Source organism: Chrysemys picta, chromosome 5, assembly GCF_011386835.1.
Source record: "Chrysemys picta bellii isolate R12L10 chromosome 5, ASM1138683v2, whole genome shotgun sequence".
NCBI classification, from domain to species: Eukaryota; Metazoa; Chordata; order Testudines; family Emydidae; genus Chrysemys; species Chrysemys picta.
The window spans coordinates 99,774,588-99,801,296 of NC_088795.1; the positions used below are offsets into that span (position 1 = coordinate 99,774,588).

The 26,709-nt window shown below is 39.7% G+C and overlaps 1 protein-coding gene across 1 annotated transcript in view; it reads left to right on the plus strand.

Moving 5' to 3' along the window:
* Nucleotides 1-26,709, plus strand: part of RFC1 (replication factor C subunit 1) — an 80,512-nt gene that overhangs the window by 18,712 nt on the left and 35,091 nt on the right. The window lies entirely within an intron of this gene.

Here is a 26,709-nt window from a genome sequence, read left to right on the forward strand (position 1 = left end):
CACTTAAGCTCTTCATGAGCATTCTTTTTAAAATGAGCTAAGTTTTCAGAGCGCTATCTGAGTTTTCAGAGAGAGCTTTTCATTTGGTATCTGACTAGCCAGTCTTTTCTCTCCTGCAATTGCTTACTTCATTAAAGTTAGTGGCAAAACTTCTTTGTTTTCAGTCTCTACCTCCTTGATTCTGACTTTCAAACTCTTAAATAAACCAAATATATTGTCAAAGTATTAATCCATCTGCTATCAGACTATTAGGAAGATTGATATTAGGAAAGCTGATAACAGTAAAATTCTTTTGTACTCTGCTACTTTTATAGTAGTACTTCTTTAAAAATACCATCTGTGCAATCTCAGTCCTGTATCTCAGCTTCCTAAGTTCTTACATTTTTTGGTCCTGAAGAGCAGAAGTGGTGAGTAGGAGTCAGTTGCCTTCCCTGAACTTAACCACTGACTTCAGATTTTACAGTCAGTTCTGTGGTCTTTAGAAAGAGTTATGCGCATGGATGATCTTTGTTGTTTAGTTCTAAATTTTCTAAGGTTATTCTGTTGTTCTAAATTTGCTAGTAACTTTTACCTGGCAGTCACTGAATTTGAATCTGCATGTGTGCGTGCTTTGGTGAATTATATTTATGGTTGGAGTTAAGGCTGCATGCTGGTTGTTCAGAATATATATCTGTTTGTAGATAATGACGTATGAGAGAGTGTCTTGTTTGTTGTTGGTGTTGGCATTATTTTTTTTCAATGTTGCCATTATTCTGATTGCACACTTGGGCTATCCCTGAGCTACTTGTTTTCCACGAGTAAGAATCCTGCCCAGATGGTACCTTTAGAGGAGGCGGATCTGCTTACCTTACCCTCTGTTTCTACATAGAACACATCTTGCAGAATTCCTACTAACTCATCCTTTCCTTTCAGAGTTTGGAGGGGAACTTTGAGATAGTGACTTGTCTTTAAACTTCTGTGGGCTTTTTGTTCTATTTTTTGAGGCATTAAGTTTTTAGTTTTGTTTTGTGATTTAGCTTATTTTTCTTTGTGGAGCATTTGCCTCCTGCTAAAACCAGGATCTTACTGCGAGGTTCTAATGGCAGTGGCTAATCTTGGGTGGCATTTAACTACTGTTAGGGATGGTGACTCCTGTTTCTGTCTGCTACCTCTTCCCTTATGGGTCAAACAACCTTAAGAACTGGAAGAGTTCTGCCCTATTCATAGAGAGATGAGACCCAGGAATGTGAATGCTGCAAGATTATTTTTGAAGTAGAACAATAAGGTAAACTATCTTCCCTTCTAGCAATGATTAAAAAAATACTTGGCAGTCGAGGATATGAAACTTGTAGCAGATTCCTTTATAAGTGTAGTATAATAATTGCTGCTTCTTAAAAGTATTAAAACTGTAGCTCCTAACTGTCAATCTGCTTGCATGTGATTTATTAAGTTAAATGACATCAGTTGTTTGTCTGTCTCTACTGAAAATGTAGCATAGGTAATCTAGCCATTGTCCGTAATCAGAAATGGAATATATCTGTATAAACAAAGCTATTGTACGCTCAGTCATATCTTTCTCATAGAGGTTAAAGTACAAGGATATTAGAATGAATTCATAAATATGCATGATATTTATAGAGTAGAACCTCAGAGTTATGAACACCAGAATTATGAACTGACCAGCCAACCCATACCTCATTTGGAACTGGAAGTACACAATCAGGCAGCAGTAGAGACACCCTTCCCTTTCTTCCCCCCCCCCCCCCCAAAGAAAAGGCAAATACAGTATAGTACTGTTACATGTAAACTACTTTAAAAAAAAAAAAGGGAAAGCAGCATTTTTCTTTGAATAGCAAAGTTTTAAAGCTGTGTTAAGGCAATGTTAAGTTATAATCTTTTGAAAGAACAATTATAATATTTTGTTCAGAGTTAAGAACAACCTCCATTCCCGAGGTGCTTGTAACTCTGAGGTTCTACTGTATGTACAGGCTCATAATATTTATATTACGCAGTTAAGGCTGTTTACAGGTGGCAAAGCTTGAGAAGTTGTCACAGTAGAGACAAATAAGTAGATCATGTTCTTTTGACATCAGTATCTTATAACCGCACTGTCATTTTCTCACATCTTAAGTACAATCACTTTCTATACAACCTGCCGTCAAACCTCTCGGCTTATTTCCAGAGGTCAGACACCCAATTTAACTCCCTTTGACATCAGTGAGTGAAAATCTTTCCGTTGATTTCAGTGGAAGTTGGATCAGCCCCGTAAGCTGGTTAAGGTAGTGCTAGATATACATCAAACCTTTTAATGCATGGATGTGGGCAATTAAAACTGTGAAAGTCTCTTGCCAGTGTTTGCAAAGCATGCTGTAGAGAAAATCTTGATGTATACACAAGAACACAATCAAGTTAGAAAGCAAGTTCAAGAGTGACAGTTTACCCATCCCTCTCGAATGGCAGTACATTTTCAACAAGATGCAGCTGAATACTCTTAAAAACAACTAGAAATTTGGCTCAACTGATATGATTTCACTGTATTGAAATCATTTCTGCTATCAAGTAAGAATGTTAATTGTATAGCAGTAGAGCTTCTAAAAGATCCAGACAGCTGGATTATTGTTGAAAGTCTCGGGTTTGTGTGTATCAAGTCTAAAACAAAATAATTTTTTTTAAATTAATACCTGCTAAATGAATGTCCTATTGAAAGCTTAAACTGTCAGTGTTACACAAAGTAAAATACCTATTAGATTAACATATTTTCGAGATACCAGTCTATAATATGTTTAATAAAACACTTGCATGTTCATAGCACATATAGCACTACCTGTATTTTGTTTTATATTTCTGGTAATTTAATTGTGATGTGTGTTATTTCTGATAAACAGAAAGTTGTTTTTGGACAATATACTTCTTCAAACAAGAAACCTAAAAAACAAAATGCACATTTCCAGCTGAGGTTACAATGTTTATACTCTTTTTTTTCCATATCATAAAAAAAAAAATGGCACAAGACAAAGCATTCACTAGCAGAAGCACTTGACGATAGTGTAATTGCAAGTACTCTAAAATTTAAGGAGCATATTTATTTCATTTGATTCCAGCAGAAGCAGATAGGATTAATTTATTGAAATATTTAAAAAACCCTTTTGTAAATGATATGTCAAGGTTCATGTTCAATACACTGAACTATCTAAAGTGGAAGTACAGTATGTTAAGTATTTTGATTTGTTCATTTGCTGGTGTACGTCAGCTTTTTTGCACTTGAAACTCTGCATGGTGGTTGGTTAATGTTCCCTACTGTAAAGCCTAAAAGTACACAACTTGAATCACTTATTATTTTGCCAAGCTTCTCTTTACCAGACTCTTTTTTTTTTTTTTTTTATTAAGGCTTTTTGCTGCATAATTTTTGTTAGTGCAGTTAAAGTTTAGGAAAAGTACATGTTGACAGATTTTTGAGGCCAGAAAGTGACCAGTTATGGTCATTGTTCTCTGACTGCCCGTACAGCAAAAGTCATAGAATTTCATCCTGTAATTCTTGTATTAGGTTCATAACTTCTGGTTAGGTTATCTTTTAGGAAAACCTCCAGTCCACAGTGTCTCTTAGTAAGTTGTGGAAATGGTTAATTACCCTCACTGTTAAAAATTGTGCCTTATCTCCAGGCTGAATGTATCTAGCTTTAGCTTCCAGGCACTGGATCTTGTTATGCTTTTGCTTTGTAGTTTTAAGAGCTTACTACCATCAGAAGCTTCTCCCCATGCAGGTACTTTGAGATCATGATCAAATCCCCTTCTAAGTAAACCAAGTAGAGTTTCTTATTGTGGCACATTTTTCAGACCTCAACTCATTCTTGCAGCTCTTTTCTGAGCCCTTTCCAATTTTTTTAAGTGTGGACACAGAACTGAATGAATACAGTATTCTACTAATAGTCTCCTTGCCATATACCGGGGTGGCCACACTTACTGACTCTCCGAGTCACATACAACAATCTTCAGAAGTTCGAGAGCTGGGGCACATCTGCTGGAGCTCGGGTCTTCCCCACTCCTGCTGAAGTCCCAAGTCCTGGCAAGTGCACCCCGCTCCTTCACTCTGCTGGGCATAAGTCCCCTATCCTGCTGCAAGGCAGAGGTCCTGAGCTCCCGCTCCCCAGTCTGGTAGGTGGAGAATGGGGGGAAGGAACGGGGGTAGGGGAGCGGCCTCCACGAGCCGCACTTAACATTAAAAGAGCCTCATGTGCCTTGCGAGCCACAGTTTGGCCACCCCTGCCATATACGGGGGTATTACTGCCTTCCTACTCCTAATCCAGTATTTCCATACATACAAGGATCACATTAGCTCTCCTAGCCACAGCATCATGCTAGGAGCTCCTGTTCAGTTGATTATCCCCAAATCCTTTTCAGAGTCTGTTTCAAGAATGTAGTCCTATATTCTGTAACTGTAACCTGCATTCTTTGTTCCTAAATTCATGACCTGTCATTTAGCTGTATTAAAACTCACTGTTCAAATGAGCCCAGTTTACTAAGTTATCCATATATGAAACTGTATATCACTGACTTGTCTTAACCTTTATTTACCCTTTAACAATTTTTGTCATCTGCAAACTTTACCAGAATGATTTTAGATTTTTTTTCCAGATATTGGATGGCTTTAATTCAAGAACAGATACCTAATCAGATTCTTGGAGAGCAGGTGGAGAGCAGGTGGAAATAGTGCATTTTTAGATTTGTTATGTAACGAGGTGGTGTGATCAAGCTTTTCTGCATCTGACACAATCGGAACATTGGTCAAGGTTAATAGTGAAATCCCTGAAAACTGCAGCTCAAGGTTACTCTTATCTAGTGAGTTCTAGGTACACATAGAGTAAGGTTGACTTAAGCTATGACTAAAGCAATTTCTTTATACAAGGGTTAACATTGCATTTCATATTTTTGTGCTAGTATGTGTGTGTAATTCGTTTTTCCATTTCATTGGAACTGAATAGTGTTTTATAGCCAGTTAAGCATACTTTAATTGGCCTACACATTAAGCCAATAACTGTTTCAATATTAGAAAAAACACAACCCCATAATGATATTTCCAAATTTTTATGTCTTGTTTGGGTAGAGAGAGAGATATGATTTGAGTTTACATTTGATGAGCTTTACATTCTGTGGACTTGGATTTCATTTATTTCTTGTACTACTTTGAGATCTTTTCCCCAAACTGCATTGAATTTGTAGTTTTTTCTCTGTCAGTTTTGTCTGACAGCAGCATTAGCATTACTTTTGTTGGTGTAATCAATGTATTGTTGTGCGCATTTTAAATATATTTTTCTAAAAGTACAGATATCCAAATCCATTCAGTTCAAAATTATTTCCCTTGTTTTTAAAACTTTCATGGACTTGCTCCTGTCACAAGTTGTCTCTTCACTCCTTCTGTGTAATATCAGTCTTGTTTCTGTTTGTTCATGCAGCCTTACCACTGCTGGCGTGACAGCTTTATTTGCGGCAATTATTTGTCTGAAATAGCCTAAGAGTAGTTCTGTTATCCTCTCTCTCTCTCTCCAGCTCTAATCTGAAGTCTGTCTTTCGTCCTTTGTCTATCCCTCTAAATTTCTTTCTGTTTCTGCTGTTTAACTCGTTTTTTTGGGATTTGATTTATGACAAATGCTATATGAATTAAAGTTGCATTGTTTTGTAGAAGAGAGTAAATGACTGGATTAACGAAATGGTTAACTTTTTTCTATTTATCTTACTGTTGCTTTCATGCTGTACAGACCATTAGGTTTACCCTTTCTAATCCCATAACAAATATTTTTCATCGTTGCTGTGTACTTGGTTAAATCAAACTCCGTTCATTTAGATTATTGATTATCAAGGACAGAACACCATTAATCTTACAAGTAACAGGAAAAGGAAGAGCTATTTATAAATACCTCCATTGCTAACCATTATCTGTGGTAAAGCAGTCCAGTAAGTTGGGAGAAATCCAAATACTTCTTGTACCTGTTAAATAACATTTACTTTTTACTGTTTAATGAAGTATAGGACCTTGAGCTTTGTTTGTAGAAGATGACCTGTTATTATGCTGCATTGAACCTGGTCTGGTTTCGTCAGAGGTTGCTAGTTGGCAAGAACTGTGTGTGTGCGGTGTGGTGTTTTTTTGTTTTGTTTCTTTTGTGTATGTGGAACTTAATGTATACCTGACTATTAACACAGATAATGATGTAGATGATCTCCTTGTGGATGTGTAGTGATTGCAAAAATACTTGTGAGTGTGGCAAAACATAACTTTGTAAAAGCTGCTTTTATGTTAGTGGCACTTAAAAAGGTAACACTTTACGCTGGTGCTTTACAGCATAGATATATACAATTCCAATTAAATCTAGAGAACTAATTAACATGCTGTTGGGTGGGTAGGATTATCCATGGTTGAAATGTACCTCCTGAGAGAGAGAGAGAGAGAGAGTGTGTGTGTGTGTGTGAGACAAAAATAAGATTCCTACAGAATTTGAACTTTGAAATTCACTGGAGAGTAAGGAGGGTCCAGTGGTTAGGGTGGTAGCCTCCAACTCGGTAAACCTGGGTTCCCCACTCTTCCACAGACTTCCTGGGTGACCTTGGGCAAGTCGCTTAGTCTTTCTGCATCATTTCTCTGTCAAATGGGGGTAACAACAACATTCTCCTATCTCAGAGAGGTGTTGTGAAGATAAATACATTAACAATTGTGAGTCATTCACATATGATGGTAATGGTGGTCATATATGTACCTTAGGGTATGTCTACACTGCAAAGAAAAACCTGTAGCACTGAGTCTTAGAGCCTGGTTCAGTTGACTCGGGTTCTCAGGGCTCAGTCTGCTGCGCTAAAAATATGAGTCTAGACATGCTTGCTTGGGTGGGAGCATGGTCTTGAAGACTCTCCCCACTTGCTGGGTTTCAGAGCACAGGCTCCAGCCTGAGTGTGAACTCTAGACTCCTATTTTTACCCTTGCAACCGGAGCCCCGCAAGCCCAAGTCAATTGACCTGGACTCAGAGACTCAGCACTGAGTTTTTCTTTGCCTACTTCTGATAGATATTAAATAATACTATTAATTCTTTTAGTCTTTAAAGCTCTTGATGAACTTTAACTGTAAATTTAGTTGATATTTGATCTGCGAGTCTAATAGAGCTCTCTTGAGAATTACAGGAAAAAGTGGATTTAGAAAAATTTAATGTAAGAGCTATAATGCACTGCCAAGGTGTATTTCCTAGGTCCTATCATGAAAACTTGAAGAAATTTCCTATCTATATAGTTTCTTTATTCCTTCTGTGAATTCTCTTCACTTTAATAAAAGTTTAAAGAGTAAGGATTTTTAAAGTAATAAACCCATCTAGTTTGATGTATTGATAGCTAAGGCTTGTTTTTCTAATTTGGCATTCACTCATCTACCACACTCTGTAAGAGTTATTAGTAAGTATTTAGTGCATGTGGAAATTTAAATACTATAATCTTAATCTATTCTGATTCAGTTCAGTTATGATGGCCACATTAGAGATGCACAAGTAGAGTGATGATTGGCTGGCTGACTTCTGCTGTTGACAGTCCTGCTTTCCAGCAAAAGGATTTTCATTGGACATTAGCAGAGAGGGAGGATAGAAATGAAGAAAGCTGCTTCTGATATGATTGCAATAGGTAAGAGAAATTCATCCCGAGTGAGCGTTTTGAGGAATGAGGAGAGCCTAGTGTAACCTTGTGATGTTTCCCTGGTGTTATCTGGACCAGTGATCAGCTAGGTCACGCCAATCCTTGACTCTGGGAGACAGCCTTACCCTGCTCTGCTGTGAGAACCCCCAATCCCAGGCTGTTCATGCACAACCTCTAGCATGTAAGCTACTCCCAGCTGCTGCTTGGATTGTGCAACCGAATGACGCTAGCCAATATCTCTGGTCCAAGACACAACCCTAGGAACCTCCGTCTTGCAGTGTTCAGTTATGCCCGCTGGATGCTGCAAGTTTATATGAGTTCGCCAATTTAACAAAGAAATTGATATTTACCAGGCTTGTTATCCCAAGGGGAGAGTATCTGACATGCTTCCAACCAAACGCACTGCTTCAGGTAGAATAAACAAATTAATTTATTAACTACAAAATATAGATTTTAAGTGATTATAAATCAAAGCACAAGAAGTCAGATTTGGTCAAATGAAATAAAAGCCAAACGCAAGCTAAGCTGATTTTAACACTTTCAGTGCCCTTACAAACTTAGATGCTTCTTACCACAGGCTGGCTGGTTGCCCTTCAGCCAGGCTCTCCCTTTTGCTTCAGTCACTTGGTGGCGGTGTCTGTAGATAGAGGTAGAAGAGAGAGAGCATGGCAAATGTCTCTCTTTTATGATGATCTTTCTTCCCTCTTGGCTTTGCTGCCCCCTCCACCCCTTTCAGAGTCAGGTGAACATTACCTCATCGGAGTCCCAAACTGACCAAAGGAAGGGGGGGTGACTCACTCGAGAGTCCAAAAGATCCTTTGTTGCTGCCGAGGCCTGTGTCCTTTTGTTCCTGTGAGGCTGGGCTGGGTTTGAACTGCCCCTCTGCTCCTGGAGAGTTTTGCCTGGGCTTGTTTTAAGCCATGAGGACACCTTTTCAGCCTCATAGAATATCAGGGTTGGAAGGGACCTCAGGAGGTCATCTAGTCCAACTCCCTGCTCAAAGCATACTATACACATGAAATTACAACCTAAAGCGTTACTATAATAACAATGCTCAGTGCATCATGAGCCTTCTTAAGACACCCGACATGACAAGCTTTGCATTGGATACCACACAATCATATTTTATAAGGATGAACATGAGGGTGCAGCGTATTCCCCTGAGGTAAAGCGTGTGACAAATCTCCAACAAATTATGCTCTTACATGGGCTACCAGTTGGTGTATGTTGTTCACCATGGTGAAATAATGTTTTATTAATTTGGAGTGTATGAATTCATTCATGTTTTTGCTCACTTCTCCATGGTAGAAGTGCAATTTGTATAGAACTGGCGTTTTGCTTTTCACAGTGGCATAGGATCTCTATAAACAACAGTAACTTGAATGAAGTGCTTAGAAAGAATAAAGCACTATGTCAGTGGTTCTCAAACTTTTGTACTGGTGACCGCTTTCATGTAGCAAGCCTCTGAGTGTGACACCCCCCGCCCCCCTTGCATCCGCCTTATAAATTAAATCCACTTTTTTATATATTTAACACCATTATAAATGCTGGAGGCAAAGTGGGGTTTGAGGTGGAGGCTGACAGCTCGCAACCCCCCTGTGTAATAACCTCATGACCTGCTGAGGGGTCACGACCCCCAGTTTGAGAACCCTTGCACTATGTAATGGTTTTTATGTTGTGCTATATATTATTGGCATCTGAACTCCTGTTTTGCCAGTGCATCACATAGAATGGGATAGATAGGTGAATTGTGTGTTTAGTGTTGCACAGCCATGAGGTACTGAGATAGCAAGAGAAGATTTAAAGCAAAAATTTAGCAATTTCTTCTTCCGCTGCTTACTATTTTATATGCTTTCCCTTTGAGATCTTATTCAGTTTCCACTTTGCTCAGTGTGTTGATGGTGAGCTCGTTCACTAAACTTTTGCTGTGATGTACATACAGTATTCCACAGAATAAATTTCCATATTTTCACCTCAGTGATGGCACATGAAGCTAATCAAAGCATCATAATTGGAGAAAGCAACATGAGAAGTTCAGTTTGCAAGTGAAATGGCTGAAGGACCAGGGTCTGAAAAATTGACCATTTGGAGTAGCTGCATAGGCCTGATCCAAAACCTTGTGTATAGACGCTTGAGACCTTGAGTTATTTAAAACTATTTATTTTTATAATTAAATGCTAAAAACAAATTAAGGTTGTACAGTTAAAATCACAGAAAATGTAAGTTTCTTATATTAGGTAATTTGGCTCCGTGTTGCACATGTTTATTCTGCAGTGCTTGTAAAAGCATAGCCAATGATGTGTTGAGAGATAAACATAACAAGAAATGCAGGAATAGAACATTTTACATGTGTACAGTGTGGCACTGTTAATCTTGCCATAAGAATCTTTTTCCAAAAATTTAACTGCCAGTTTACTCTTTTAACAACACAGTTTTTGCAAGTCAATTTCCTGTGCACATTTTAAAGACAAAATAGAGAGCATGAGTGCACACTACTCACAGGATACTTACCTGTCACCATAAGAAGAGTGCCAGTGAAATGTGCTCTCTTAACTAATAATTAATTAATGTGCACTTAAAATGCCCATCTAATAAAGGTATTTCCATGGTGCTAAAACCGGGGTGGGCAAACTATGGCCCGCGGGCCGGATCCGGCCTGTCAGGACTTTGCATCCGGCCCGCGGGATTGCCAGGATTCCCCGTTCCCAGCAGTTGGGAACAGGGAACTGCGGCCAATGGGAGTTTTGGGGGAGGTATCCACAGGCAAGGGCGGCGCGCGGAGCCCTCGGCGTCCTTCCCCAGCCCTCTCCACCCGCCTAGGGGCCAAAGGGATGTGGTGCCGGCTGCTTCCAGGAGCGGTGCGGGGCCAGGGCAGGCAGGCAGGGAGCCTGCCCTGACCCCGGTGTGTGCTGCTGCCACCCTGGAGCTGCTCCAGGTAAGCTGCACCAGACCGGAGCCCGCACCCCAAACTCCTCCTGTATCCCATACCCCAACTCCCTGCCCTGAGCCCCTTGCCGCACCATGCCTGCACCCCAACCCCTTGCCCTGAGCCCCTTCCTGCACGCTGCACCCCCTCCCACACCCCGCACTCCCTCCCGCACCCCAACCTCCTGCCCCAGCCCTACATTCCTGGCCCTGCATGCAATTTCCCCACCCAGATGTGGCCCTTGGGCCAAAAAGTTTGCCCATCCCTGTGTTAAAAGGAACTGATGCCTCTATGAAATTAGCAGACGAGTATAGTAGAAGTAGATTGGGTGCACCGTCTGAGTTCAGATTTCCTTGGCTCTGGTGGCAGAATCCAGTAGCATTCAGTGGCACAAGGACTGAGGTCAGGAAATGTGAATGTAATGTTTGATCCTAATGATCACATAATTGAAATATACAATTTTAGGGGAGATTGTGTTGGTCTGGATTAAATGGCAAAAGCTTTGTTGAAGATGAAAACACTGAGCTTTACAGTGTTTAAAAACTGCACGTCTAGAGAAGCACATGCAGCCACAGTGTGTCTATCTAAAATGTGCCTCTCTGTCCAATCTGTTTTATTTCTAGGATGCTCATCACTGTAAAATTTTCATCCTTGTAGATATAAATGCGCTTGATGGGAAGATGTTTTTGATTTAACAAAGCTACAGTTTGACAGATTTTTATTTATTTATTCTATTTTTCTTCCCAAACCAAGCAAAGACTGCTCATGTTTAAAACTATTTTAATGACTGGTTTTAGCTTTCAAACTTCGGATCTTTTGGTTAGATTTTTTTTTTAAACACAAGTAAAGTGGATTTTTTTAGCCTTGGTCTACTCAAAAATGGCTGAAGGAATTGTGAGCTTACGTGCGCGTGCACACACACACGCTGCTTTTTCTACACAGAACAGTCATGAAAAGCTTCTGAAAAACTTACCTTTGTGTTTGAAAATGAGTTATAACAGCAAAAGTTTCTTAATCCTATCTATTGTGTTGGCTATTGGATTATTATCTCCGTTTTGAAGTGTTAGTCATTTGCCTGGCAGAGATTTGTTTTTTTTTTTCTGTTTAAATTGTAGTCTGAAAGGTAATGTCAGAAATAAGAGTAATTGTTGAAGCCCTGGGATACTCTCTTAACGGTAACACGTAGAGTTATAACTTGTCCTTGCTCTTTTTAAAGTTTCAGAATAATTTTCCCTTTTTAACTTGTGTAAATACATTTTTATCAGGACCTTGAAAAATATTTTTTGACTGTTGTTTTTTGTATCCTGCTATATAAATGAATGTTTGTAATACAGACTGGGACTTGTCTAAGGTAATTCCTCTGCTCTTTGATGGATACTATCTGTTTGTCTTTTTACTCGCTTTCGGTATGACAACATTTTGTTTCCTGATATTGCTGTATTACAAGTTTTCTAGAGAGAAGAGAACAAATTTTGCCGTTGGCTCTCCATACGGCAAGAACAAAGTTAGTTTAATTGAGGAATGAGGTCAAGTCTCCCCCCAAAGGCAATGCTACTTTTGTTCGGTCTCTCTGCTTTTGACTTCTAGCTAGTTCATACTTTAATTTGTAGGTTGCTAGGTCAGCCTTGCAAGCTGAATTTACTTGCTGAGGACTAACTTTACGTAACCCATCTTTTCTTTCTCATAGACACAATTGAAAAAACTAGTATTTTAATTCACCGATCCAAAATAATTATTTGGCTGCTCTACATAGACATGTGCTATTCAGTATTATTCAGTGCCTTGTTCTTTCTTCCCTGCTTTTTTAACCTTTCTTTTTTTTCTGCTTGAAGACAGAACATACTATTTTCCTTCCTCTTGCTATTCTAAAAGTATTTATCTTTCCCATCTCTGTTGGGAAAAGCAAAACTTCAAATTTCAAGGACACCATTTTTGCATCTGTACTATTGTTTGCAGTAATTACAGTAGAATCTATTATTATTTGTATTACTTAACTTGGATTAGGTGCTACTGTATCAGGGCACTATAGAGCTAGGCTTCTGTTCCCTGCTGTGTTGGCTTGAGGTATCACTTAGGCTACATCTACACTACGGGGAGGGTCGATTTAAGATACGCAAATTCAGCTACGTGAATAGCGTAGCTGAATTCGACGTATCGCAGCCGACTTACCACGCTGTGAGGACGGCGGCAAAATCGACCTCTGCGGCTTCCCATCGACGGCGCTTACTCCCACCTCCACTGGTGGAGTAAGAGTGTCGATTTGTGGATTGATTGTCGCGTCCCAACGGGACGCGATAAATCGATCCCCGAGAGGTGGATTTCTACCCGCCGATTCAGGCGTGTAGTGTAGACCCAGCCTTAGTGTTGTCCATCACATGACTCCTGTCTACACACAATCCCTAGCTTGAGCTAAGTGGTGGTTTAAACTCAAGGCAGCTAGTTTGAGTGTGGGTGACACTAATGATGCAATAGGGATGTAGCTACAGGCTACCTCTTGAGTTAGCACTGCTCAACAGCTGCTAATCCAATCACTCTGTGCTGCTAATCAGTTCACTCACTAGTATTAGTGATTTGGTTTAAGTTATCCATTAAAGAGATGTCAGATTGCTCAGTTTATTAAATACAGATAAATCAGCAAAAAGAGATTGGTTCATATATTACTCATCTGGAGTTTCAATCTGTTCCAAAGGGTGAACTAAATTCTGCTCATATTTACATTCATTTTGTTTACAGCAGATAGAAAATTCCACTGTATTATTACAGACCTCACTCCCGTTTTCTTTTCTAGTTTCATACCTGTTTTTCATGGTACGAAGACAACCAGGTATCCCAAGCACATTGTATTAGCCATACCTAGCACACTGTTCATATTTGGCAAGTCTCAGTAGAACATATATCTTGCTTCTGACATACTCTACAGATACAAAAGATAGAGGTTAGGGCTATCAATCGCAGTTAACTCACGTGATTAAAAAAATTAATCGCAATTAAAAAAAATAATAGCAATTAATTGCACTTATAACAATAGAATACGAATTGAAATTTATTAAATATTTTGGATGTTTTTCTACATTTTCAATATTCATTTCTATTACAACACAGAATACAAACTACACAGTGCTCACTTTATATTATTTTTATTACAAACATTTGCACTGTAAAAATAAGATTCACCTCATACAGGTACTGAAGTGCAATCTCTTTATTGTGAAAATGTAACTTACAAATGTAGATTTTTCTTTTTGGTTACATAACTGCACTCAAAAACAAAACTGTGTAAAACTTTAGAGCCTACAAGTCCTCAGTCCTATGTCTTATTCTGGCAATCGCTAAGACAAACAACTTTGTTTACATTGACAGGAGATGCTGCTTGCTTCTTATTGACAATGTCACCTGAAAGCGAGATCAGGTGTTCGCATGGCACTTTTGTAGTTGGCATTGCAAGGTATTTACATGCCATATATGCTAAACATTCGTATGCCCCTTCCATGTTTCGACCACCATTCCAGAGGATGTGCTTCCATGCTGATGATGCTTGTTAAAAAAATGTGTTAATTAAATTTGTGACTGAACTCATTGGAGAATTGTATGTCTCCTGCTCTGTTTTACCTGCATTCTGCATATATTTCATGTTTATAGTAGTCTTGGATGATGACCTAGCACATCTTTGTTTTAAGAACACTTTCACAGCAGATTTGACAAAATGCAAAGAAGATACCGATGTGAGATTTCTAAAAATAGCTACAGCACTCGACCCAATGTTTAAGAATCTGAAGTGCTGTCCAAAATCTGAGAGGGACAAGGTGTGGAGCATGATTTTAGAAGTCCTAAAAGAGCAACACTCTGATATGGAAACTACAGAACCCAAACCACCAAAAAAGCAAATGAACCTGCATCAGTCCGCACTGCTTTGGATCGTTATCAAGCAGAACCCATTATCCACGTGGAAGCATGTCCTTTGGAATGGTGGTTGAAGCATGAAGGGACATATGAATCTTTAGCGCATCTGGCACATAAATATCTTGCAGCGCCAGCTACAAAGTGCCATGAGAACACCTATTCTCGCTTTCAGATGATATTGTAAACAAGAAGCAGGCAGCAGTATCTTCTGCAAATTGTAACCAACCTTGTTTGTCTTAGTGATTGGCCGACCAAGAAATAGGACTGAGTGGACTTGTAGGCTCTAAAATTTTACATAGTTTTATTTTTGAATGCCTTTTTTTGGTACATAATTCTACATTTATAAGTTCAACTTTCATGATAAAGAGATTGCACTAAAGTACTTGTATGAAGTGAATTGAATTTTTGTTTTGTTTTATACAGTGCAAATATTTGTAACCAAAAATAAATAGTGAGCACTGTATACTTTGTATTGTGTTGTAATTGAAATTAATATATTTGAAAATGTAGTAAACATCCAAAAGATTATTTAAAATAAATGGTATTCTATTTTTGTTTAACAGCGTGATTAATTGCAATTAATTTTTTTAATCGCTTGACAGCCCTAATAGAGGTTATACAAAGTTTACCCACTGTAAAGCTTAATAGGAATACAAGGCATTCTGGGAGTGCATGATATTGGCTAATAGTAGGTATGTCTATATTGTCCCCCTCGCCCCCCAAAAGTGTGCTCAACTCGAATTTGTGTCTTCGCTGCTGTTTTAACCTGCGTTACCTAACGTAGGTTAGCTAACCCCAGTGCACTGCAAATAGCAGATATGTTATATACACAGCATAGCTCCTGTGTTTCGCAAGTGTGGTCACTCACACTCGAGTTACTCCAATCTAGCTGAAAGACAGTACCTGTCCCATAGAGTTCATAATCATCACTAATGTGATGGAGACCCAGTGTGGATTTTTAAATTGTCATTTAGCTAGTACGTGAAATCATGAACATTTGCAGATTAGTTACTGCTCTGCTGATTGAGCCTCATGTCTTTCTGTAGGAAAATTGGAACAGCAGAAAAATTATAGCTTTTAGGTTTTTTGTTGAGAGTTGTGTAAATCAACAAGAGATTGTTACAATGATAAGAATGGAAAAGTGCTGTCTGTTCCCATGGAAAAATGCCACCTGCTTTTGCTTGTCAACCATGGCTTTTGTGACTCTCGGTGACTGAGAAGGATGCTAGGGAAGGAAAATCAAAGGAAGCAAAATTAAAGCAACCAACAGACTGAATCAAACAAGTTAGACCAAACTAAGAATAGGGAGTTAATCCCTGGGATTGTGCTCCTGTGATTTAGGAGAAATTTATTTATCTGGACTGCTGCCCATACCAGCTTGGAAGGGCTACTTCTTAAAACTACTCATCTTTCAAGGAGTTTAGAATATGGTGGCCTGTTTATTAAACTGTGCTTTGTGATCTGGAATAGCTCCTACTTTGTTTTCAGGTGCAAATGAAGGAGTTAGCATTGCCCTATGTCTGCTTGTAGGCATTTTTTTGTTTTGTTTTTTGTTTCAAATTCCTAGCTGAAATAGCCATGTCAGCAAAGCTTTGTAGTGTAGACTTATGCCGTAATAGGTTTCTTCCTGCTTTGTAACTTATTAACATAGCAACCACAAAATCAGTTTTTAAAGGATGCTACAGTTACTTTATTCCAAGTGACTTATTTGTTAATTTTTTTAATTCTCTTTGGTTGATGTACAAAGCTGAGTTAATTCCTCTCTTCCTTACCGATGCAACTTTAGTTATTAAGCCATAACATTATGGACCACATGTAATGTGATATTCTTAGTTTATAAGAGTTTTAAAGAATATTCTCCCATATCTTATAATATACATCTTATGGTTTTTCATTTCATTTCTAAGCTTGTGAAACAAGACTCTTAACTTAATTCATCTTTGTATAACTCCCTCCCCTCCTCCCCCCCCGAAAGGAAATGTAGGATTTTAAAGGATTTTTGTGAGCTATTATTTCTGGTTACTATGCTCTCTCCCCCTTGTTTGGGAAGTGTTGAGACTAAATTATATTTTTTCACGTACTTACATGGATGATCTTTGAATTGTTAAATGAGGTTTATGGTTCTTATCTCTTTGATGTACTTTGATGTCATCATTAGGGAGATGAGGGTTCATTAGCAAACACTTCCCCTATAAATTTTGTACAGCTGTTAGTAATTCTTAACCTAGTTGATGGGAGAGGGTAGAAATGGCACATGCTAGTTGATAATATAGAGTGCTTTGGACCTTGTGCTTTGGTAATTTGGTTTGATACTTTGAATATATTGAACTTTTTAAACCCATATATATATTTTCCATTCTTTTCACTGACTTTGCTGTGGTAACTTTATATATTTTTTTTGAACACTTACACAGGTTTCTAGATTACTTCCTTGAGAGGTCAGGATATAATAGACTTTTAGTAGCATAAGTTTTTATTTTTTTTTAATTGTGTTCTCAAAAATATAATATTGGAATGCAGAAAAATGCTGCTATTTTGACTAAATTCACTGACAAACATCTTTAATGCAAAGGTAAGGTTGCCCTATGGTGTCTCTTTCCTTTCCAGAACATCGAATACAGTGACACTCAGACTTCGGAAAACCAGGAAAGAAACAAAGAGTTAAGGTATTTCAAATATCAGCTTCTGAAAATCAGGAAATAGAGTTAAGGTACACGCTAACACAACCTTCACTGTGCCACCCTGGAGCTGGTAATAGCCGCTCCAGATGAGTTCACTATGCTAGGTGTAGCTATATTGAATGGTGGAGGGATTAGTTGGAGCACCATGGCAGATCTGTGATTGTGATAAGAGAAGATCTGGGAGGAGACTGGCCCTCTGTGAGGGAATTAGCCCCCCATGTGTGTGATCAAAGGAAAGAGTGCATATGTAGTGTGAGAGATTCAGTATGTCTCATTTCAGTGCTAAATTCTGTAGGTTGAGTAGCAGCAGTGCACAGGAGTCATTTTAGCATGGGGATTGTCAGTAGTGAGGTGGTATACTAGCAGTAAATGAAACTATAGTATAATGGAATCCTGCAGTGAGAATGAATGGGTTGGGGGAAGGGGGGGGAAGTTGAAGTTGTCAGATTTAGCAAGTATGGGGTTGTTTTGGGGAATTAGGCTCAGAGTATGAGTATAGAACATGTGCAGGTAACTCCTGTTTATTACAGCTCACCTAAACACAGGTTTTGCCTTAGCAAAGTGTGGACGTTAGATTCTGTGATGTAGTTGTCGTGTACCCTATTCTCTGATTGTTGTGACCTATCTACAAAGGCAGAGTGCAAGTATGGCTTTTATTGGTTCATTGCTCTAAGAGGGCAGAGTTATGATTGTGTTGGCTTTACTCTGTGTTTCCTGGTTTTCAGAAGTTGAAATTTGAAATATCTTAACTCTTCATTTTCTGGTTTCTGAGGTTTGTGTCATTGAAGTCCATGTTCTGGAAGGGCACAAGACACCACAGACAACCTTAACTCTGTGTTAATGATGTTTCAGTGAATTTCTTAGTGTGTTTTTTGTCTTTTTGTTTTTAATAGAGAAATATTAGTAGTAGTTAGTAGGCATTTAGGCAGTTGTAGTTTGCAGGTTTGCAGTTGATATGCTACTGTAACTCAGTAATAATACTTAGCTCTTGTATAGTGCTTTTCATCAGTAGATCACAAAGCCCTTTACATCTCTGCCCCCATTTTACAGATTGGGAAACTGAAACACAGGGAGGTGAAATGACTTGACCAACGTCCCCCGACAGGCCAGTGGCAGAGTCAGGGATAGCTTAGTCCACTTGTCTCTCCACTAGGACACATGGTTTCTAAGAGCTGCTCTTCCCTCCTGTTACACTGGAAGGGGGATAATGGACATGCTTTGGAATGTTTGCAACATGTAATTGCTGAGAGGACCAATGAGAGAAATCACAGGCATGGTCTAGGTTTTAAAATCTTGACAGTTGTATTATATGGGGGCTACAGTAACTTCAAGCAGATGAGACAAGACTGATGTCTCTCTTTTCCATCCCCATCAGTTCTGAAACACTTTGTCTCCCACGAACATTTGCAGATAATCTTCCCATCCCGTTAAACCAGTTGTGACGTTATTGACATAAAATGCAATCACTGTTATATATTTGCAGCAAATATTATACAAAGGTTGTCATGTGGGGTGTCTACAAAAAGGTTATGATTTTCTGATTATGATTATGCTATCTGTATGGGTGTATCATTTTTGTAGTTGAAGTTATGAATATTGGCTATGTACTTGTATATCAATGTGTTTTGATTCTAAGTAGCCTTAGTGAAGCATTTGATTAGCTTCTTGAGAAGGGACTATCCTCAGTAAGTGCCCAATGAAGAAACACATAACTGACAATGGACTTTGGGAGACGCCAATCCACATCTGAGCTTTCCTGGGAACGTTCAAACTAACATGTAAACAATGGTGTCGGCCTGCAAACTGAATCACGCAGGGACATGTGACTTGCCCATGTTACTCCAAGCTCCATCTTGCTGCTGTACTTTTCCACAGTAAGAACAAAAAGGTGCCCTTGCACCCGGAAGAGACTATAAAAGGCAGCTCCCTCATCTCCACTTTGTTTTCAATCCTGCTTCTTGCCTCTGGATGGACTTCGCTAAAAACTGAAGCCCTGAAAGGACTGAATGACCCATCCCAGCTGTGGATGTACTCCAGAGACTTGATTTGAACCTGCAGTTTATTCCATCACTGCTACAAGCCTGAACCAAGAACTTTGCCATTACTGTATGTAATTGATTCTATTTAACCAAGTCTAGCTCTCATCTATTTAAAATTTAAAATCTTTTTCCTTTTGTGAAGAAACGTTTAGATTTTAGATTCTAAAGGATTGGCAACAACGTGATTTGTGGGTAAGATCTGATTTGTGTATTGACCTGGGTCTGGAGCTTGGTCCTTTGGGATTCGGAGAACCTTTTTTCTTTTACTGGGGTATTGGTTTTCATAACCATTCCTCCCCATAACGAGTGGCACTGGTGATGATACTGGGAAACTGGAGTGTCTAAGGAAATTGCTTGTATGACTTATGGCTAGCCAGTGGGGTAAAACCAAGTCGTCTTTGTTTGGCTGGTTTGGTTTGCCTTGATGTGCAAAGGAACCCCAGCCTTGGGCTGTAATTGCCTTGCTCTAAGCAATCTGTCCTGAATTGGTATTCTTAGAAGTGTCCCACCAAAGGCACCATTGTTACACCAGTAGTTAGCACTGTAGAAGCAACTAGCATGTAAGAAGTTGCTTCTTGCTACGTAAACCTATCACAGGCAGCAGTCTTGTAGGGGATGCCTGCTTCTTTGGTTAGATAGCCTCAGCTGAACACTGAGCCAGGCTCCACACTCCCACAACACCCTCCAGCAGGACTCCTCCTCTTCAGCCTGCCCTCCACAGCCATGCCCCTGGCACACCCCATCCTGCCCCACTCCAGCTAATCCCTCCACTCCACAGGGGGTGGCATGTACCTTAACTATGTATTTCCTGGTTCTGAAGGTTTAAATTTGTGTTACTTTCAGGAACCCCTTCCCCACATCCTGGTTCACCTTGGAGGCAGGGTGAGGGGCTTAAACACCCCCAGAGGGATAGGGATCCCCAGATCCTGGTGTGTGCGCACATAAGAATGGAGAATTTGGGGCTGACAGGCCTCCCCTCCCCCAATCCTGAGGTTCCTCTGCCTTCCCCGCACTCTCCCCAGTCCCCACCTCTCCGACTGACCTGAGCTGCCATCCTTGTTTATCCTCCTCCCTATTACCCTACCACTTGTTGCAGCCCCAAACTCTCTCCTGGTTTCCTCCCGACTCCTCTGCAGCACTAATTCCTCCTTCCCTCCCAGCAAGCATTTTCATGTGTCATTTTTTTATTTTCAAAAATAGTTTCGAGCACCTTCTGAATTTTGTACTCAGATTCCGTCCCTACCTCCACCCTCCACAAACTACCCTTTGACAGAAGCTGCTTTTAGCAACATGCCTACATTTCACTTCTGGTTTTCTGCCAAGGGTGGGTTTCAAACATAGTGCCTGGTTTAATGGTCACAGCATGTCCCCTTGAGCCATTCACTAGCTGGGTATATGTTGAATGATTGAGAACACTTTGGGCTCAGTGAGAGCCATGGATTGACTCCAAAGTGTGCCTCCCCCCAAAGTTAGAAATGATCAATCTTAAAAAATGCTTTTTTGGGGGGTTCTGTATCTTGAGAACCCCTTGCTCCAATTTGGATTACTAACCCTACAAACACCAAATTTCAAGGCATCTGAATAAACATGCATGCAGATTTTAGATCTCTTAAAAGTTGTCCTTTAAGAAACCCCTTCTGTTTAAACTTACCTATAGCAGAGCTGGCACTCTGATATACTCATAATGTAACCTCATCTTGACATACAATTCATCTTGGATTGAGTAAGGTGGGTAAAACGTAATTTTAAAAGAACACTATGTGCAGTTTGCTCATTCTATCTGACAGTTTTCCAGGAAAGAATCCCTACTTATGAAAACACTGGAAAAGTGTTTTGAAACTTAAGTCTTCAAAAAACTGTTAAGTTGGCTATTCTGAGCCTACTTCACTAAGAACTATCATACTAAAAATGAAATTTGTGCTACTTACAGTAAGCAAGCTGATTGTCATAGTTTTTAAAAAGTCTCCATCTTGATTAATGTAATTTTAAACAGAATATTTCTAAAATATTTTTCTTGTGGGTTTTTAATTTAAAGTTTTAAAAAAATTTCTTCTAATTCTTAAAGCAGGTTGTAAACACTTTTAATGTTCTTACATCTTATAAATCTCTACGTTTCCCTTAAAGTAATTGTTTTATTTTAATTAAAATAATATTTTAGTTATTAGGTGTGTAGTTTCCTTTTTCAAGGAAGGTTTTCTAGTGAAGATTTCAGTTTACTAAAAATTCAGTTTCTTCACTATTTCTTACTATTGGATGATTGATTACAAGACTTCTCCAAATTTATTAATATTGATACTATTTAACAAGATATCTCTCATTTAGTCTCCCATAATTGCATAAAACAGTTAAAAATGTATATAAAATGCCACATGCCTTAGACACTTGGCTAATGGTGTCAAGTCTAATTCCAGCTATTTGAGTGCTGTCTACTTAGCACATTCTTCATATTTTGTGATTAAAGTTGTAAAACACTGCATAATCAGGTTGTGGTTTGCTGCCATGGTTAAGGTTACATTACAATTTTCATTAAAAGCCCATATTGCAGTCGGTGGTTCTTAAATGTTGTAAAATATGCTCTGGGCTAAAACTGGTATCAGAACAGGATTGAGTGGTCTGTAGCAGTGCATGGGATTCTTCCGTCCTAAGTGCAGGACTCTGCACTTGGCCTTGTTGAACCTCATCAGATTTTTTTGGCCTAATCCTCTAATTTGTCTAGGTCCTTCTGTATCCTATCCCTACCCTCCAGTGTATCTATCACTCCTCCCAGTTTAGTGTCATCTGCAAACTTGCTGAGGGTGCAATCCAGGTAATCCTCCAGCTCATTAATGATTGGATGATTTAGTTGGGGGTTGGTCCTGCTTTGAGCAGGGGGTTGGACTAGATGACCTCCTGAGGTCTCTTCCGAACCTGATATTATATGATTCTATGATCCTGTTTTGTATTAAATATAAGTGTTATGAACAGAAGTAAAGAAACCAGTATTAAGCTTCAGCTGCCAGGAATCCTGTTTTTATTTAAATATAAATGAGAATGTGTTGGATCAGCCGGTAAAAGTAAAGAAACAATTCTGTCTCTTAAATTAATAACTTAGAGCCCTTCTTTGTACTTTGAGATTAGACATGTTTGATTATCACAGGAATAGAACAGTTTGTGTAATAGGAAAAAATACATTTTATTAAGTTTGATACCTCAAAGTAATATACATATGCATACTTACCTATTATGCTTTAATACAGTGAAGACTTAGCAATATCTGAAATAGATAAACCTATATATTTGCAGTTTGTTTTTCAAGTATTTTAAAATTTTGATTGATGCTATTTTCTACTCATTGATAGGGGTCTATTTAATATAATAGCACAGTATTAATTTTTGTAAAATATACATTTTGTGACATCTGACAGTGTGGGAAGGATTCACATTCAAATCAATTCTGTGAAACAGTAAGTAGCAGCCTTGAATTTTATCTTAGGCTAAAAATGACTCTGGTACAAGTTAATAAAATAAGAGTCGCTGATCATAATCTCTTAATTGTGAGAGTAAATGGACTGCTGATTTTGAAAGTATATATAATATTAACACATGAATTCAGAAGTTTCCATTTGTACAATAGTGTGAATATCTAATTTGAAGAAAATTATATTAAGTATGGCATTTCTGGAGATAAAGCATACTTTAAAAGAATTGATGGTTTTGAAACTTTTTTTCAACAAAAATTTAAAAGAAATTATAAAGTAACTATTATATTTGGTGGTCTATTTGTTTGTTTAAAGTGAACAAAAAGTGTATTAAAGGCTATACAATTTTGTTCCAATCCTCTGAAATGTATAAATGTCATATGTAGTTGCTCCAGATTTTGGGTCTGATCCTGGAAAAGCGTACAAGTAGTCCGTACGTTATTATCCCCTTTGGTTCTTTTGGAACTTTTAAGGGTTCTGAGATCAAACCTTCTAGCTCCCTGAAAGAATGTGATAGAGAAAGAGACAATCTTCATTGAGTGGCCTTTGATCACATCTGTTTAACTTCTCCAATAAAGTGGTGACATAGGATTGAAATTTGAATAGCTTGGAGGTTGGTAGCTTTTATATTTTTATCACATTTTGCCTTGACATTTCACTTTTGGCAGAAGCTCTAATAGAGTTAGTTTAAAGTGCATGTTTGTAATGCATTTAGAATCAAATTGTATGTTGAGAAACTGAATGTAAAACAAATCTATAGCACTATAAAGGCCAGTTTCTGAAGCCTAGAGTTACTGTTGGACCATTTCAGGTTTTTTTTAAATGATGTGAATAGTGGGAAAATTACATTTCCTTAGTCAAATATGGCATCTGGTTTTAATAATTTTTTTTTTATTTTTTTAAATATATTTTTTAAAGTTAATCAGTTTTTTAATTTAATAGGCAAATACAAAAATTATTGAGGGTTTGTTCGTTTGCCTGGAGTTTATTCTGTTTAAAACCTCAATGGTTTTGAATATAACTTTTACTTATAGTTTTGTTTAAAAGGAGAACACTGAAAATCTACAAAAATATTTAACAAATATAGTCCTATCTTTTTAAGTGATGTATTAACTACTGATCAATCTGATTCTAAAATAATTACGGCAAAGCAGCAAAATAAAATGACTCCTCCCCATACAAACCAACCAACAACCCACACACAGGCCTGGTCAACACTACGGGATTAGGTCGAATTTAAAGTGAATGCGTCCACACAACCAACCCCGTTCCGTCGACCTAAAGGGCTCTTAAAATCGACTTCTGTACTCCTCCCCGGCGAGGGGAGTAGTGCTAAAATCGACTTTGCTGGGTTGAAGTTGGGGTAGTGCAGCTGCAAATCAACGGTATTGGCCTCCGGGAGCTATTGCAGCGTGCTCCATTGTGACAGCTCTGGACAGCACTTTGAACTCCGATGCACAGGAAAAGCCCCGGGAACTTTTGAATTCCATTTTCTGTTTGGTCAGCATGGCGAACTCAGCACCAGGTGACCATGCAGTCCCCCCAGAATCGTAGAGCATAGAATGTTTCTATGCTCCCCCTATCATCCCCGTCCCTGAGGTTATCGCAGATTAGAAGGCGAAAAAAACTCACTTGCGATGACATGATTTCTGAGCTCATGCAGTCCTCCCGCACTGATAGGACACAGCTTAATGCATGGAGGCATTCAGTGGCAGAGGCCAGGAAAGAATTAAGTGAGCGCGAAGAGTGGAGGCAGGATGCAATGCTGAGGCTAATGGAGGAGCAAACGGATATGATGAAGCGTCTGTTGGAGCTGCAGGAAAGCCAACAAGAGCACAGACCCCCGCTGCATCCACTGTATAACCACCTACCCTCCTCTCCATGTTCCATAGCCTCTTCAACCAGAAGCCCAAGAATGCGGGAGAGCTGGGGGAAGAAGGCTCCGGGCACCAAGCCACTCCACTCCAGAGGATGGCCCAAGCAACAGAAGGCTGTCATTCAGACAGTTTGATTTTTAGTGTGGCTACAATAAGCAATGTGGCCTTGTCCGGGCTACCTTGTCTGTTATCTTTTTTTTCTTTTAAATTAATAAAGAAAGAATGCATGGTTTCAAAACTATAGTTACTTTATTTCGAAGGGGGGGGGAGGAGGATGGTTGGCTTACAGGGAATTAAAATCAACAAAGGGGGCGGGTTTACACACACACACACACACACACACACACACTCATGAAACTGGTTTTCAAAGCCTCTCTGATGCGCAGCGCGCCTTGCTGTGCTCTTCTAATGGCCCTGGTGTCTGGCTGCTCAAAATCGGACGCCATGCAATTTGCCTCATCCTCCCACCCCGCCATAAACGTCATCCCCCCCCTCCCCCCGTACTCTCACAGATCCTGGAGGACACAGCAAGAAGCAATAACAATGGGAATGTTGGTTGCGCTGAGGTCTGACCAACAGCACCAGCGAGCTTTTAAACGTCCAAAGGCACATTCTACTATCATTCTGCACTTGCTCAGCCTATAATTGAACTGCTCCTTACTACTGTCCAGGCTTCATGAACGGATCCCCCGAGCTCGTCGCTGGGGAGCAGGAGAGCAGAGTTGTAGCGGAAGGATGGATGACGACGGTTAGCAGTCCTACTGCACCGTGTGCTGTGAAAGCAAGGAGCTGCTGCTGTGTAGCAATGCCAGCTGCTGCAGGTGCTTCTGTGTTGAATGCTTGGAGGTCCGGGTAGGGCAAGGTGCCAAGGCAAAAGAACAAGAACCCTGGAGCTGTTACATGTGTCAACCACAGAAGTGCTATGGGGTGTTACAGTGCCGACTGGACTGGAATGTACGGCTGCAAGACTTGTTCTCCAGCGACAAAGGATAGGAATTTGATGCACCTAAAATCTAAAAAGGCCCACGCATTTCCCAGAGTCACTACCTTTGATAACAGAACATCAATGATTGCATTGGCAACTTGGATCACTCAGCCCCCACAGTGGATTTGCCCGCAACAGTGACGTTGAGCTGAGCTGGCTCCATGCTTGCCATGGTATGGCGTCTGCACGGGTAACCCAGGAAAAAAGGCGAGCAACGATTGTCTGCAGTTGCTTTCACGGAGGGAGGGACGACTGATGACGTATCCAAAACTACCTGTGAAAATGTTTTTGCCCCACCAGGCATTGGGAGCTTAACCCAGAATTCCAATGGGCAGCGGGAACTGTGGGATAGCTATCATAGAATATAGAATATCAGGGTTGGAAGAGACCTCAGGAGGTCATCTAGTCCAACCCCTTGCTCAAGCAGGACCAATTCCCAACTAAATCATCCCAGCCAGGGCTTTGTCAAGCCTGACCTTAAAAACCTCTAAGGAAGGAGATTCCACCACTTCCCTAGGTAACCCACCCTCCTAGTGAAAAAGTTTTTCCTAATATCCAACCTAAACCTCCCTCACTGCAACTTGAGACCATTACTCCTTGTTCTCTTATCTGGTACCACTGAGAACAGTCTAGATCCATCCTCTTTGGAACCCCCTTTCAGGTAGTTGAAAGCAGCTATCAAATCCCCCCCTCAATCTTCTCTTCTGCAGACTAAAGAATCCCAGTTCCCTCAGCTTCTCCTCATAAGTCATGTGCTCCAGCCCCCTAATCATTTTTGTTGCCCTCCGCTGGACTCTTTCCAATTTTTCCACATCCTCCTTGTAGTGTGGGGCCCCAAAGTGGACACAGTACTCCAGATGAGGCCTCACCAATGTCGAATAGAGGGGAATGATCACTTCCCTTGATCTGCTGGCAATGCCCCTACTTATACAGCCCAAAATGCCGTTAGCCTTCTTGGCAACAAGGGTACCCACAGTGCACTGCTCCGTAAGTCGATGCTAGCCATGGTAGTGAGGACACACTCCGCTGACTTACTGTGCTTAGTGTGGACATACACAATCGACTGTATAAAATCGACTTCTATAAGATTGACCTAATCTCGTAGTGTAGACATACCCACAGTCTGGAGAATAAGACATAAGGATAAACCACATGGAGGACCATAGTACCTTATCTAAATTGTAAATTCATTGGGAACGGG